Source organism: Fundulus heteroclitus, chromosome 24, assembly GCF_011125445.2.
Source record: "Fundulus heteroclitus isolate FHET01 chromosome 24, MU-UCD_Fhet_4.1, whole genome shotgun sequence".
In the NCBI taxonomy this organism is placed as follows: Eukaryota; Metazoa; Chordata; class Actinopteri; order Cyprinodontiformes; family Fundulidae; genus Fundulus; species Fundulus heteroclitus.
The window spans coordinates 24,185,015-24,202,480 of NC_046384.1; the positions used below are offsets into that span (position 1 = coordinate 24,185,015).

General features: G+C 42.4%; 1 protein-coding gene across 4 annotated transcripts in view; it reads right to left on the minus strand.

Annotated features, from left to right (window-relative positions):
- Positions 1-17,466, minus strand: part of LOC105931048 (nck-associated protein 5) — a 178,808-nt gene that overhangs the window by 82,140 nt on the left and 79,202 nt on the right. Inside the window, exon 1 of one of the 4 annotated variants that reach the window (XM_036128108.1) lies at positions 13,644-14,024. The exons of the other annotated variants lie outside the window; for them this stretch is intronic. The gene's annotated coding sequence lies outside the window, so the exon portion shown is untranslated. Of the gene's footprint in view, positions 1-13,643; positions 14,025-17,466 lie in introns of those variants that run through there. 4 annotated transcript variants of the gene reach the window in all.

Here is a 17,466-nt window from a genome sequence, read left to right on the forward strand (position 1 = left end):
ACGGAAAGACAAGGCAGCACTCACCCTCTAGATTAAATCCTACACCAGAGAACCAAATTAGCTAAGTGATTAGGTACGTGTCATATCTGCAAAAACCTAGAATGGGTCATGTGATCTAATGTGGCACTCTAGGTCACATGACCCATTCAGCGCAGACCGCATGAAGCATCCACGTGCTATATATTGACCTGAAAAATAATTTAATATATCTCAAATGAAACTAATTTACACGATGCTGCTCTAAAACTGACATCCAACCAGTCAATGAAATCTTAAGGATATTTTCATTTATGAGCAGTATTTGAAAAAGATTTATGTGCTAAGCTAAGTCAAACTTTAAATATTTCTGAGGCTAGAGTCAGCTGTGAATAATAATAAAAGGACAAGAATAAATGAATACCCCCGGCATGAACCACAAAAAATATCAAAAATGTAGAATTAAAACAGCTTTTGTTAATGCAGACACAAATATAATTCTTGGTCTAATACCGGACCAAATATAGCAGTTCATCCAGCAGACAGACACAAGTAATCACAGTCACCTGCACATTTTTCATTTTTTTCCCCCACCAGACCAGACACCCAGAAAACCTCACCAACCTCCCCCAACCCACATGATAGCTCATGACTAACGTCGTGGCCTCCTTTAATAACAAGACATCATTGTTTAGGGGTGGCTTACCAATCGGGAACCCCCCCCCCAGATGTTTAGTTGACGGATGAGTCCAACGTCTGGGCTGAAAAAATGAGCTACAGATTCCCAGTACTCCCGGATTTAGAGGCAGCAGAGGTAAAGCTGACAGCCTCGTTCCCTCTAATGGGAACATTGTCAGGCGAAGTCGAGCCGGGCATGACAGTTGTGCAAAAGCATGTAGTGGCGGTGAGGAGGAAGCTGGGCTAAATGGGTGTGTGACAGTGTTGCTTACCTAGAACCGTTTATACCTGTGAACACACCTGATTGACTCATCCGCTCGTGCTCCCACTCCACAATGTGTCCCTTCCTATTACCCCATACCGTAGGCATCATCACAGGGCCTTAAGAAGAAGAATCAAAACACAGCGTGTCTGGGACTTCTCACAGCAGATACTGTTTTGTTAAAACAGGAGCACGCCTGGCATTCCTCCAGTCTGTGTTATGGCTGAGCGTCGGCCCTGTAAGGGGTTAAATTTCAGCCCACTTATGAGCAGGCATGTTTCAGGAGCAGCCGAGCAAGAGCCAACTGCGCCGCCGAGAAAATCATCGACAAATATAGAGCAGTTTGACATTCTGCATTAAACATAATTATAGTAATTGGCACCAGCAGTAGTCAAAACAGAACCCCGGTGGAAAATGCTTAACTGGTGACATCCAACTTGCCAGAGGGGAATGATATTCGAGCATGTGGAGGCAAATAATCCTCTGTTGTCTACAAATTTACTTTGAATATGTCATGTATATTTCAATCCCTCATTTGGGCTAATTACTCACTTTGTGAATTTATACCAGCTGTGTAAACCAGCCCCAAAATAGCTAGACGGAGCAACACGAAGGCTGTTACATCGAGAGGTTTATCTTGAGTCATCTCTATCGTCGAAGGCTGAACTTTGGTATGTTATGTTAGGGGTTGATATCAGACATTATAAACTCTACATACTATCATGAATGTCACCTAAAATGGCTGGATCGTATGGACAAAGTAACTTAATGAGTCATAACGGGGGATAATTTTGGTTTAGTATAACTTTGGTCTCATTTGTTTGTGTATAGTCTTTGATTTAAAGGGTTAAACTAAAAACGTTGTACATTAAATAGTTTTTTCAGAAAGTTTTAGTCCCAAACGCCTGGGAAAATATGTGCATTACTTGAAACTGCAGTCATTTATTTGGTGTTTCCAACGATTCTTGTAAATGGCAAATCAGCAGCAGCAGAAATGCAGATCTTGAACAATTCCCAAGAATCTGGACTCATCTGACATCAGGGAGGCCTCACCTGATGTAAAAAAAAAAAAAAAAGGCATCTGTTCTGACAAGAAAACCAGGTCCGGTCACCCTTGTTCCTTAGCAAAAATGGGCTACAATTAGTCTGAGGGTGGGAGACAAGTGAACATCCAGGACAACAATTTTGGTCATCAGAATTCACAACCTAACGTTTTGGTTAAATGTATGAATAATGCTTGCTTTTTTAACGTTTATCCCATGTGAAGGTTTTGGATAAAAAGTTGGACTTTTATAAATTTAAAGCTGTAGTTGGTAGTTGGTCTTGTTCAGAAACACTATTTTTGTTATACAGGGTGAAATGGTCCTTCCATCCTGACAGTAGTCAATACATTATGTATTCAGAAAAAGGAGGTTAGAAATTAGAGCTCTGTGAAAGCTGCAGGCCTGTCCAAACTCTGACCAATCTTGCCATTCGGTCCAAATGGAAAGAACCAATCAGATACTTTCATGTCTCATCCTGCCTACGCCCCCCTCTGTCTCTCGAGTTCCAGGGGTATCACCTTATCTATTGGCTGTCCCACATTGCAATCATTCTGACGTGCTCACGTAACACCCATATGCGTGTATGTCCCTTGTTAGTCTCCCCTTGCTGGCTGCGCATGCACACTTCTTTTGTTTATGTATCTAGTTAGCTTCGGTGTTAGCCGTTTATTGTAGCTCCACTGCTTTCACCGTATACTTTGAAAATGGCTGAGCATCGCAAGAAGCAAACTGTATTACAAGTTTATGAGATGAGGAGGAAAGGCCTCAGTAGAAAGAAATAAGACCAGAGTGGATCTGGGAGATTCTTTTCACATGATCCCCCAAAGGAGTGGAAGAGCAGGTAAGATTCAAAAAGGGCCTTTCTTACTGAAATTTCCAGAAAAATCGCCCACTCTACCTTTGACTGAAACTCTTGCCCACTGAGCGATATAAGGCGGACAGAAAGAGAAGAGGAGAGATGGATGGACGGACAAACAGATGTAAAGGGGCCAGTTGATGAGAACTTCCAGTTGTTTCAGAGATAGCAGACATTCCAACAGCCAAACCTCAGGAGCTCAAACCGACACAATACCGGTACAAGAAGAGCATCCCAGGGAAGAGCCTTTATCAGCTGGAAGAATCTCCTGAACACCTTGGGAAAACAATGTCCACTCCTTTCTTGCATGAATCAAACGACGCAAAACATGCCCCCCTCTTTGAGATAAGACACCAAACACAGAGCCAAGCAAACAGGACACCCGCCTCAGAGCATTCACAGCGCATGAACCCTGTTTCCTCTGCACATTCTTTCTGCTCAGTGTGCAAACCCTACTTCTGTTTTTTTCTCCCCCGATGCTCACATTGACGCTGTTTGCTTTTTCAGCATGCAACGACACGATCCATCAGGGTTACAGGGAGGATCAATGATGGGAACATGGGAAGTGTTCGCAAACTTGAGCTGACATGTTGGACCTGTGATCTTCTTCGACTGCATTGTTGGAGACAGACATTTGATCGTGTTACCACGTTTTTAATTCATATATTATTTGCTGCTAAGCACACAACTAAAGACGAAAAATGTGCTATATCTGATATATATATATATATATATATATATATATATATATATATATATATATATATATATATATATATATACACATACCATCTTATCATAATCTGCTTTCTGCTTGGAATGCTATTAACACATGAAACTCCACATTTTGCTTCTGCGTTTTCCCTGCAGGAGTTATTTGTGCTGGCATGAACAAACCGCTTTTCAGTCGTTCAAAGGGGAAGCTGTACACAGAGTGGCCAAAAGGAATGCTTGCGTGTTTGGCTGCGAGCAGAGCTACCATGCATTTATGTATTAGTGTCTGCACTCCTGCGGGGCCGAGAGGTCTGATGTGCACGCGATCCCTACGGCTCAGAGAGGCCAGCCAGATCGGAGGTTACAGTTTAGGTCTGGACTAGTCATTCCCGTCCCTAATCCTCCTGTAGCCATGTTACGTAACCCCTCTGCACAAATCCAAACCTTCAACCCAGTGCCCAGCGTGGGACAAAGGGTCTAGTCAGGCCTTTGATATGTTATAACATCCACTCAGCCTAACAGAAAAGCAGAGTTAAAACACTCAGGATGCAAGAACCAGCTTCAGCCATCAGTGTGAAGACTTTCATCTGCGTTGCAAATATACAGGCTTGGGCCTTTACACATCTGTGACCATTCAGTCAGGCTCAATGCATTAGGCAGGTCCAATTAATCACAGAAGAGCACCATGGAAGGTGCCGAGCAGCGCCCTGACCTGAGCGCACAGCTGGTTCCTGACCTCCCGCCTCCTGCAGCGGGCCCCGTCTGCATCGCAGGGCCAGCGGCAAGACAGAAGCCACATGTCAGCACCTTAAACCCACACCCACACACAGACTCAGCCAGTCAGCCGGGTCCAGGCTGAGCGAGCCTTGCCTCACCGCGGCAGAGCATCAATTATTGACGAGGTGAAATCTGATGAGGTTCTGCTGTGAGCAAACAAAGAAACTCAGCCTTCTCAGGCTGCCATGTGCCAAAATAATGCTTTTCTTTGTTAAAACAAACACTTATAATTACCAGCATGTTTTTCATGAATGATGGGGAAACAAGCAATTTCTTAGCCAAGTCCTTTTCATTTGGATGCTTGCATGTCTTGCAAACAACAGCTACAGGGTCTAACTTAACACAACTTGATAGCGGGAGTTATGCTTGGACTTGTTTGCTGCCAAATGCAGTTGTACAAGCCGACATAATCACGATCAGATAAATAGTTTCCCCCAAAGTCAACAAGATGCTGAGCGCTTTGAGTTTGAGAACATCAGAGTCCTTACAAGCATCTCGTGGCTACATGGTTTCATTAGCCAGGGCACATTTGTTGTGGTTTGTTCACAAGGTTTTGCAAGAAGACTCCAAGAGAATGATGGTTGCAAGAAAAAAAAAGCACTGTTTAGTAGGTCAAATACTACATCAGGGCAAACGTCTGAAGCAGCAGAAATCCCTCATGAGGAATCCTCTGAGACTTGCAGGAATGCCTGCGCTGAGCGAGGATTACCCCTTGCCTTACTGTCTGTCTGTCTCCCTACGTGTCTCGTCTCTCTCTCCTAACAGGGTCTGACCTCGATTGTCTCCACGCCCCAGACACATTCCTTTCCAGAACGAGCGGACGGGCTTTAAAAATGGCCTCTGCACCATGCGCCGCCACTCCCACCTCCGGCCGGTGTGTCTGAGGCGGCTTACCTAATAGCAAAGCTGAAGGCAAGGCGATCACACGAGGGCCGCACGGATGATCGCACACGTGCAAACACAGTGGCAAAAGACCTGCGAATACTTGCAGGCACACAACTATAAATCTTTCATGTCCAGGTCATTAAAGAGAGATGACTCTGAGCTCTAAAGCTGCACAGATATGAAAACAGAGGGAGGAAGCCACCACCCTCAACCCCCAAAGCCATGTACTCACATTCCAACAGGTCTTGTTTGGGTTGTGTGTTGTCCCAGACAATAACACATAATTGACTTTAAAGTGAAGTGCGAGAGCTCTCTGGACCACAATTACCCTTCGTTCACCCGCGTTTTCGAGAGGGGAGCGATCAAATGGAACACAAACGCTTCCATCGCTGCATTTGTACAAAAAGGCAGCTGCATGCCTGGAGGAGAAGCTGCTCCCGAGATGTGACGCCGAGTCATGTCTGGAGGCGAAGATGTTTGAAGAGGAGCCAAAACGCCACGCTTAAGGTGAGCCAGTGGGAACGTCTTACTTCAGTACCTTTCAACGTGTCACATTCAAGAAGAGACAACATTTATACAAGAAGCACACTTCTATCAGTTTGAATGAAAGGGTTTTAGATGTTCTTACACAATTTGGCTTCTCAAAGCAATCGCTACTGAACGGCAATGCTTAACACCTAATAGATCAGGAAAATCTCAGATTTGGATCCAACGTTTATTTAATTATCGAGCGGCTTCCCAAATGAGGGCCAGCACACAGGTCATAAGAAGTGCATTAGGTTAATGCCAGCTAAATAATCTGTGGGAAACACTTATTATTGTGAGTTTCATGTGGACAATTGGAGCCAGTGTGGTCTTGGAGGCAATGCCTAATCAGTGTAAGGCCACTTCAAAGAGGTTTGAGAGCTAGACCAGAGCCGGTTCTTTAAAACACACCAAAGAATCGCTTTGCTTTCTTCAGACAGATTACCGACTTGACGCTATGTCTCTTTTCATTCCTGCAATAGATATCACAGTGGTATTTACCAGCATCTGTTGCAATAAATACATAAATAAAATTGGCTCTTATTTCCATTTTTATTTATTATTTCAGGATGAAACAGATTTGTTCCAACCATTGCTATTAGTTTATCCAATACGAAATCAATTCATGCATTTGTCACATGCTTCAATCTGATATATGAATTGAACAAAGGCAAATCTGATCACGACCTCTGATAATACCTATCAAAGCATTGTTGCCAATTGCCCCTACCAGCAGGCCTTTAGTGAAGTTGAGATTCATGCACAAGAATACGCTTCAAAATTTGCCTAAATAGCACCATTGTCTCTATTTGTACCAATGTTCCAGTTCAACACATCAAGTACTGGTGTACACCACTGTCGAAAAAACATTTATAGGGCTATTCAGCATGGTTAAGGTGACTGTGTCGCCTTAAATGGAGGGTAAAGTCATCTTACCTCTTGTTGGCTAACAGTTTTAAACACGTTGCTTGCAGTAAGGTTATTTGTTGATTGCTCTTTTCTCTGGGTATGTTTTGGATTACATGCCGTTGGCAGTCACAATGGTAACGAGCCGCCCCTAAGCAACTAACACTAGCACCATTTATTACATGAACAAGTTTTCAGACTGCCCCCTATGAACATAAAGTACTAAATTTGGAGCCTGTTTAAGAAAAACCGAGGTGGTGCTTTTCAAACAGCTTTCAAATCAATCTTGAAAGCAGTAAGCAAATTTGCAACAGTGCCTCATTTTTACTGTCTATAACTGTATGGTTCTCTGGGGCCTCATGTATGAAAGCGTGTGCAGCTTTCATACTAGAAGTTGGCGGTGGTGAGAAATTTTGAAATGTGTAGCGCACAAAAAACGTCAGATGCATAAAACCGTGTGCAGACGTGTCATCACACACCTTTTCTTTACATATCCTATTCTGTGGAAAAGTATTGCACCTGCAGGTGTATCTTGGGCCACCCTGTCCCGCCCCTAAATGCATTATGCAAATCAATATAAAAACCCAGTAGGGTTCCATCACGTGTCAAAAATACTGATGGCAACAGCGCTGTCAGAAAGAGGCTGTCTACACAATTTAAGTTAGCCACCGCGCATGGAGCCTTCCCTTTTTGTGTTCCCAGCACAACTATAATAATGGGAATAATTAGAATTATTATGATAGTATAGCGCAATCCTGAGTTAAGCAGGCCAGGGTACCACTACATTTGTGAGACATATTTATACATCACACACAGGTTGCATAAATATTATATGAGAATTATTTTTAATCACAAAAGCAAATTAATTTATAGATGGTGTCCTAATAGCAATATGAGTGCAGTTAAGAGCTCTGATTACATCCTGAAATTGTCTCCTTGCTGCAAATGAGAGTGAGAGTTTAGGGGACTTTCATGTATCCAAACAACATATGGATGAGGCTGTCGCATACAGCTGGCAGGGCACAGCTCAGCTGTATGGGACTGTCGTTCAAAGCTCCGGTTGCAAAGAACAAAGCCTAGGTAGAACTCGATGCGGCACCAGAGACGCACGGTTCTTCCTACTTTCCGTCAGTAACGCTGCAGGGAGGATTAAAAGTAACTGCCCTGGACAATCTACACCAGCTAAAGAAGTCACTCATCATCATGTGCCATCTGGTCGGTAGGATCTCTGAACACAAGCTCCCTCCACATTCTTCCATCGGCAAAGTCCTCCAGCAGGATCATCGCTGCCACGGTTCCGCAATAACTAGCAATGTTACACAGCTATTTATGAACACGTATGATTGTGTCCACCTTATGAATCAGCACACCTGACTTGTTAGGAATTCATTATCTGATCTGACACCATTTTAATCTTAGTGAGAATGATTTACATGCATTAAATGCTTCCAAGCACACAGACTGATGCTCATTTACATCCATGTGTGACAAAAACAGAGGAATATTTACAGTTTACACCTGACTGAGTTTTTTTTCCATCATTTTTGAGGTGTGTTACATTGTTGTATGATGCTAAATGTGATTCAATTTCTTTGTATGGATTTAAACCAGAACAAAGCTCAGACACATTAACAAAACATTGAGTTTGATGCTCCGAGAGTTAAATAAACCTGAACTGAGTTTTATGTCAGTGTACTTGGGTGAGTTTTAGTACATTGTGGTTTGTTGTTGTCAACTGTGGCACATCTTCACCGCAGGTATGTCTGAATATGTCAAGATTGGTCCCAGATATAAATTGAAATAATACCCAGCATTATTATCCCAACATATCCCAGCTATTGTTCTAGATTAGACTCCATTACGGTAGTTACACTGAGGTAACTGGGGAACAGAAACACACATTTACTACCATACCACAGTACTCCAAGGCTCTGCTGACTCATGCAGGCTGTGCAGGAGCTGCAATATTTTCAAAAGCCAAAAGTGTGACCGTTTGCAGAGAGAGACAAATGGCTGCTTCACACACAATACAGACAAAGGTACAGTAAACAGAAGCAGTTGGCCCAAAGCTCTTTAACGTTTATTGTTAGCCATACCAGTACGTTTGTGTGGTGGGTTCAAAGAGGTCAGTTTCAGTAGCATCACTTGATTTAGATGTACCGTAAAAGGTTCTTCCTTTCCCTCTGATAACAAAATGTCAACATTCTTGCAGGCAGTTGAGCGTTGATGGAGAGATAAAGTCTAAGGAATTCTCTCTGCCATGTTATTTCAGTTGCCGTAGAGTTCTGGCTACTCTGGCATGCTGGTAATCCAGCAGTTAAAAGTCCCTACTCTCGCTGTAATTCACCCTGTCACCAGAGGACCTTAAACACAACATAAGAGGTGTTTGGAAAAGAGTTTTACAGCTCAAAAGGTGAGCTTCTCCATCAGCCCCTCTATCCATTTCCTTTCCAGCTGCGCCAACACCTCAAGCCACTGAATTCCGGCCTACGGGTTTCTCCAACTATTATCTAAAGATTTACAGCTAATATAGTGAGGAGCTGAGGTTTGTTGACATTCCCGGCCTCGCGCAAAGCTTGAACACAACATTGACCCTCTTTCCAACCTCGTAAACGGCTCACTCTGCTGACAGCCTCACCGCAGCAGGAGAGGTAATCCGAAACAAGAGGGATCGCTAAAAAACTTGCATGCAAGAGTGAAAGTGTGTCAACAGGAAGTTTGTGTGTACTAAAACAAGGGCAGCAGCATATTATCTTGTAAACTGCTGGCATGTGAGTATATGACCTAAAAAACAAATCCAGTTTGGGGATTATTTTTTTTTCCAAGAGCTGGAACGCCATGGGACACATCGACAAAAGCGTTCAGAACAAGAAAGGAAAAGTCTGACACTCAAAGTGCTCTCCGATTTGAAACAAAACCATATGTCACTCCGATTTTGACAGGAAAACAGGTTCTTTAAATGCAAAAATAAGTCCAAGAGCATCTTATGAAAACACTGGGGAAGTTTAGAAACCACAAAAACACTCTAATGATGCCATGACTCAACATTCAGCGAGGGTGTCTGGGCAATGCTTTGTCTCCAGGCAAAACAGTCAGTGCTTAAAATAAGCCATTGATAGCTAGCAAATAAAAGCCTTTTATGGGTTATAAACTGTGTTGCACCATTAAACTTTACATCTTTGCTGAGTGACATTACTCTAAATTCAACTAACAGGAGACAAAGAAAACACTCACAAGGTGGTTTCTTCTCTTCTTTTTTGAATGCTTTTTCAATTTGTGAACATCCAGGGAAACACAAAGCATGACATACTGTATCTGGATGATAATTGTTTCTGTCTCTTTATCTGATTTAAAAAAAAAAAAAACAGTCTGGCAATTTTTTTATCGGGCTTTTGTCTTCAGATGCTGCATTTGCAAAAAAAAAACAGAGAGCTTAGCGAAACCTGGGGCTGCCTTTGGAGATCCCACAAGCAGTTAGTCGGGCCGAGATAAATGCAGGGGAGAGGGAGGAATGCATTCAAGAACCTTAATTGAGCTGGATGGCCTGCAGTCACAGCAGCAAAGTGTCTCAACAAGGCTTGGCGTGGTGAGATCCTGAGATTTGCTTCACACGTACACATCATTAAACTAGCTTATGGCTCCACAGTGCAAATGAACACAGCAGAGACAGTAGGAATTATATATGGGAAAGTTGTCTGGAAGGAGTCCCCCCCCCCCTCCCTTCTCAGTGCAGAACTGAAGTCCTCTAGCTGTCAATGAACGGGAAGTGCTCCCATGCTGGGGCCTACTGGGCCAGCTATTGAACAAGGGAACATTCCTTAATAATTCTGTTTGACCTGGACCCAACATGCAGGGTGAGGGTCACCAAATATGGAACGCCACATACTGGGAGAAGGCCAAAAGGGGAGGAGGAAAAGTTGGGAAAATCGGATATGAAGGAGTGAGAGGCAAAGTGATGGACAGGAGTTAGAGGGGTGGAAAAGAATACAATAGCATGCATGATGGGTTAGGGTTGCCTTAATCTGGGTTCCCTTCAATGCTGATGACAATCACTGCCTGAGTACTGCCAATAAAGACTGCAGGAACAGTCTGAAATAGTGGACTAAAGAGGCAGAAGTTCTCACGTCTTTATATTTACATGAAAAGTGGTTTGGTCTTGACCCAAATTTTGGGAGCCAATGCTGTTGCACGCAGTCGTTTTTTTATATGACAAAAATTTCCGTGTACAAACGGCTACAGGTCTGCATGGTTGGGATAGAGAGAATTACAGTTTTAATTCTATAAAATCAAATCCCTTCACTTGGCAATCCTCTTATTCAGTAATCCCCAGGTAGGTTTCAGAGAGCTGCAGGCTCAAACTGCCCAACCTTCCAACACATCTGCCCTGGTGGCAGGGTGATATTTACGTTCTGCTGCTCTGATCCAAATAAAGGCTATAAACTGCTACGGCAAAACGTGCATGCAGTGGCCGTTTACGGTGTATGGAAAGTAACAATACAATTCCATACACTGAGTTTGAACAACAATTTCCATTAAAGATGCTTCAATAGATTCTCGATTTTGAAACCTAACGTCAGAATCTGCAGTAAGTTTGAACACGAGACACATTACAAATTTGTGATATACCAGACAATACAGAATAAAATAGTCTAATACAAACACTGTTTTTTAAGTGAATAACTTTTTGATATCACAGAAGAGGATGATTTGGAACAGTTTGGAATCAAGTTTATTATCAGATAGCTATGTCAGAAGTTTTTTTGTTTTTTGTTTTTCTAAATAAACCATAGATTGGGAAAGACACAATTTCACTCACTGTGATCTCGTATAAAAAGAAGTAAAAAAATTATCATTTTAATTGACTGTTAGAGTTATGAACATTCTTTAATGCCTTGTTAAATCAACAATAGGCATTAGCTATCGTTAGCTGCCAGTAGCAATAAATATTAGCTGCTTTTGGTCAAAGCAGATAGCTACAATTAGCAATACTTGATAGCAATTATTTTCACTATTTGCCAGCTGCTGCTGGCAATGACTGTTGCCATCACGATGCCATATACGCTGGCATTTTAAAAAACACTTTATGTGAGTCTAAACTTGAGGAGATGATGGTGATTTGGTGGAAGTTTGTATTTGTTTTGATGTGCTCTGAGTCTGATTAATGTGTGTTTATAATGACATAAGTGGGAAGGAATTTAAAGTGTCGTGCTCCATCATGACTGGATATGTTAATTTTCTGTGACGTTAGGTGTTTAACTAAATTTAATTCAAATCGGATTATTTATATCCCGCCAATTTACAACACGCCATCTAAAGGCACTTCACAAAGTCTAATTCAATCAAATCATCAAGACAAAAGTTTCCTATCTAAGGAAACCCTAAATACTAAAGGATCAGTTACCCCCCACCCCCACCCCCTTGCCACAATAGCAAAACAATTATTAGTAAGTGACACCATAACTTTTACTCTTAGTTTCCCACATAAATCTCCAAATTGTAGTGCAAGATTACATAGTATTATTATCAGGTAGGTGTTGTGGTGATTGAGGATCAGGTGTGCTGTTTCAGTAATAGTTGTACATATCTGTTATTCACATGAAGCGTAACTACCATGGCAGTCAAGTAGCATCATTTGTCAAGACGCTCAAAATATTGGTGGTAGGGTGGTGGTTATATTGAGAATGCCACAGTGTAAAACAGATAGCGAGGAGATGTAGGAGTGCTTTTTCCCCCCAGCAACCTCATATTTCTGAATGACATTGACTTTTGGTTATTATTAGCAATGGCGGTTATTAGTAATGGCTGTTAGCTATTATTAGCAAAGGTTTTTAGTTGCTATTGGCAATGGTTGTTAGCAGCAAATGGCAATAGCTATTAACAGCAATTACCAGCAGATGACATTTTGTTACTATAGCAATATTTGATGCGTTATCCTAGCAATGGCAGTTGACTGCTTTGAAATGCCTACAAGGTACTATTAACACTAGCTGTAACCTAACCTAACCTAATATTAGAAGTGGATGTTAGTTTCCACTAACAATTGATGTTCACAGTTCACTACTATTAGCAACTTAATGCCTCATTTGTTTTTCTTTTCATTTGATATCTGTGGTTTGCCAGTTACAACAAAACCAACACTAGTAAAAAAAAAAAAAACAATAAATAAAAAAACATCTTCCTGGAAGTAAGGATAACGTTTATAAATGACAAGTATGGGCATCCCATAAATGGTAGTTACTAATTTGTGCTCTTGTAATGGGAAGCACAAGTTTGCAAGGACCGGAAAAAAAAAAAACCCTGAAACAACCCAACTCCATCTCAACGAAATGACACAGAATGGCATTTCTGTCTGGCGTGTTGTCAACACCAGCCTGGGAGTCAGGATGCCTCCCATATTCTCCCATGCCCTTATTCCTACACTCCCTCACAGTTCTGTTTTTAGAGATAACACAGTCAGCCAAAAATATCAAGACGGTGTCCAGAATCCCTCTCCTATCCTTGGTGTGCTCCCTGAGAGCATCCCATCCAGCCGACTCTGAGGGAAGAACCAGCTGAAGAGTGACATAAAGGCTATAATCCACCTTTGCGACCATTTACCAGTATCCACACCCGGCTCAGCTGCGGTCGTTTCACTATGGGATTAGTGGGACGGATTGAAAAACTTAATCTGCCTCAGAGAGTCCAACCAAAACAAAAGAAGCAAAAGGACAGGAAACGTGCATTCCTGCAGATTACAAGCCCATTGCAATGACTGATTATCTTTCTTAAAGAGATCTGTTTCCTTCTGCTATCAATCAGAAGCAAAGTAGTTTAACCCGACCCCATGCTGTTGCAACAGGACACACAAGGACCCCCCCCCACCCCCCCAAAAAAAAGAAAAGAAAAAAATGGCTAATAGAGATGATCCCATATGAAATATGTCCCCTCCTGCAGAATGAGAAGCGTGTGCTCTCCTAACACGACAGTTTCAAACCGGGCAGTTTGGCCGGACCGTGCGTGCCGCTGACAGTGCGCTCCTTACCCTGATGGAGATGCAGCATCCTGGTGCGCTCAGAGGACACGCATGGTAATCCACCAGCACGCTCTCCTCCTGCTCTGCAGCTGATCCCCGCGGAGGAGAAAGTTTACATCCAGAACGCGGCGTCTCTCGCTTCTGCACGGTGATCCCTCCTGCTCCTCTCCCTGTCTCCCTCAATCTGCCAACGTAGACCAACTCTCTTCGACTCTGCTGCTTATGCGTCTACGCCTCCTTCGCGACGCCGTGCGCCGTCCCCGCGCCCGCCCATCCAGCCCGCTGCCTCTCTCTTCCCTCTGGATCTGCCTCTCCTCAGTCCACCGCTGCTTCGATCTCTGTCTCTCTCATTCCGCTTCTGTCTCGGAGCAGCGACGGCCGCGTCCCTCCTCCCCGGGCTCACAGGACGTCTAACATGCGCTCAGGGAGAGGGGCTGAAGGTGGCTCTCTCCTCAGGGGAGGAGAAGAAGCGAGGTCAGATGGGGGTTTGAACACAGAGGGAGGAGTTTTTTCCTCTTTTTTAGGGGTGACGGCAGTGTTAAAGGGGGGTGGGGGTTTTAACTCCACCAAGGGGACATGAAGCGATAACCAGCAGCCAGCTTGTGATGTTGAACTATGTGGGCTGAGGCAGGCAAATAAAGCTGCAAACTGTTGGAATATGCACAAAGCAAACATTGGCCACATTTTCCAATGTTTCATACTGTCTAAGCTATGAGAAGTTAACAAAGTCTTCTACAAACACATAAAGAAAAGGGCGAAAGTTTTCTCTCTGCGTGAATCTGTTAAGTTCCTGTTCAGTGTCAGGTTGCTGTTCGCATTGTCTCCTTGTTCCGCTTTCTAGTCGGCTCTATTCCCATTTTACTTCAGCAAATGTGTTTCCTTTTGCTTGTTTGTTTATCTTCCGCTCGGATGGTTTCACTTCTCATTTCGTTTTGTTCACCCAGGTTCCCTTTCCGCTTGGCGAGTTCTGCTGAAACCAGGTCGTATCCAACCTGAATGAGGACGCCCCAACCAACTCTTCACTTTGCGTCAGTCCTTGCACTTTAGTTGTGCCTTCTGACTGTATTGACTGAACCACCTTGTGAAGAAGATTATAACTAAAGCTAAAAAGTCACTTTTGCAATCAGTCTAGGAAGGTTGGGATCCAACACGACCTTTGTGAGAATTTGCTATAAAGACAGACATGTGCGAAGGCGATGTGCTATGCAAACTCCTGTTCAATGTCGCCATCACGTAAAAACCACTCAATTTTTACAGTTTTTTACCAATCTGTCAATATCAGAACTGCTGATAAGGCTTTGGACTTATTTTACAGTACCGTCTACGCCGCCCAGCCTTGTTGCCTTGGAATGAGCGTTGACTAGAACATAAGTGCTAACAATATAAGGTTCACAGGCCATCGTTATCTCACGTGTGTTCAGGCTGAACAGATGTGGGAGGTTAAAATATCTTGACTTAAAGCTGGAAGAGAATAACGGGACATTAGGAGGAAGTCCAGCATCTCCTGCAAAAACTAAGAAGTCTCAGCAATCTGCTGTCATCTGCTACTATTTTTTCTGAGACCAAACAAGAAATGAGCAAATCTGAGGTTTTCCAAATGTACTGTCTCAACAAGACAGGTGCAATCAATGCCATTAGAGAACCAATCAACTATCAAAGTACACGTTTTGAACACATCTGCATTCTGATTACTCTTATGGCTGTAGCAACCTGCACTATGGAGAGTCCCACCTGACGATACTGCTAACTCTGATTATTGTAGTGAAAAAGCTAAACCTCGCTGCAATGAAAACATCATAATGACAGAAAAAGAAGTAAAAGGTGAAAAAAAATCTGGTTATGTGATTTCTAAGAAGATTATAAAGTATTGCAACAGTTTTCTCCAATCATCAATAAAAATACTTTTAATTTGGTGTCTGTTCATCATTGTGTCAGTAAGTGTAGCACAACTAATCCACTGTTAAATGAGTCCAGCCCACTGGTTTAGTAATTCCTATCTGTAGTGGGTCGACCGTAGCACAGGAGCTGAGGAGTTCAAACCAGCAGGTTGCCGGTTCAAACCCCTGCTCTGACCATGTCAGTTGTGTCCTAGGGCAAGACAGATGATTGCAAAGCAGTCTTGCTTCTGTCAGTCCACCCCAGGACAGCTGTGGCTACAATGTAGCTCACCACTATCAACGTGTGAATGGGAAAATGGCTGAATGGCTGAATTTAAAGTGCTTTGGTGTCCTCTGGACTTGATAAAGCGTTACACAAGTACAGGCCATTTATCATTTCATCAATACTAATGGAGCCTTTAGTTTTGAATTGACAGATGGACGCTTGTTGTAGTCAGTCATAAAAGAGCAGGGATAGAAAAACAGCAAGGATATTTGATTTGATAATAAACTGGTGGCATTTGCTGTGCTTTTAGAGTTTGGAACAGACATGAGCTCCAAAGGAATTTTTTGGATGAAAATTAAACAGAGATTATATTTCTCCTGTTTTAGCTTCCCTTTATTAGTTCCTGTTAAATTCAGAATAGAGTTTAAATTTTTTAAACAAAACAGAGCCATAAATAATTTAGCTCTGTGAGGCAGACACATTCAAAGACTCGGCTTAAAACTTTCCTTTTTGATAAAGCTTATAGATGAATCTCTTTCATCATGCCGCTACTAGACTGCTGACATAATGAGCACTTCTCTGCTACATTCTCCTACTACTCTCCAATTTTGCATTATTTGCAGTTATTTCAGCCTTTAACTTTATGTTCTCTGTGTTTATTATCTTAATAGAAGCTACAGTTCTCTTTAGTTGTGACACCTTCCTGGAGGGGGGCATTGGCTGGGCTAGTGCTGCAAACAACTTAATGTTCTCCTGATACACTTGACAGAGCTAAGTGTATCAACGATAGATAATACACTTGACTTGGCCTCGTCTTTCAGTGTTTTATCCTGTCTCTCTCCTAGAAATAGCTAAACTTTCACTGTGACTAACTGTAAGTGCTCTTATTCTGAAAACTGGCTCAGATCTTATCTGCTCCATTTTTTTCAAGTTTTGCTGTTCCTGATTAATATTTGAAAAAAACATATTGCAGTGATCTGTGTTGACTAAATGAGCTTTAGGTTGAAACATCCACAGACATGTGTGTCAAAGGAAAACCTACATCATGAATGTTCGAGGCAGGGCTCACCAACATGGGGCTGCGGGCACCAGGTAGCGGGCACCAGGTAGCCCCATGGATTTATATGTAACATAAGACATAAGAAGAGCTCTGACTCTTCAAGTCGGTACAGGTAGCCCTTCATATGACAGTACCAATGACGTAGCTCTCAACTTGTAAAAGCTTGGTGGTCCCTGGTCTGAGACATAGTATCTGAAGTGTAGGGTGCAATTCCAGACCTGTGCGTGATGGGGTAATTTAAAAAATAGACACTTCTTGGTTACAGTTGGGCACTATCTTACGATGTGATGGTTTTAGAGTTTAGCATGTGTAAAAATGTAATGAAAATGTTAAAAAAGAAAATGATTGTATTGTAAGACCATTTATACTACTGTTTTTAGGCAAAGTTGGACAATTATCTAACTGTTCTTCATTAATAACATAGGTATAAGGAAATATTCTTTGAGGGTTGTTTGTTTTGTTTTTTTAGAAACACTTTTTGGTGGAAAAAAAAAGCACAGAATCATAATAAGAAATAGGTGATAATAATCTCCAGGACAGTTATTTGGCTCTTGGCCCTTTAAAATTAGTCATCAGTTTTATGACCAACTGTGAGGCTGCCTGAGAAGGGGCGAATAAAAAGCTTTTGTTGATGGACAGTTCTGAACAATGTAAAGCTCCAGCTTTACT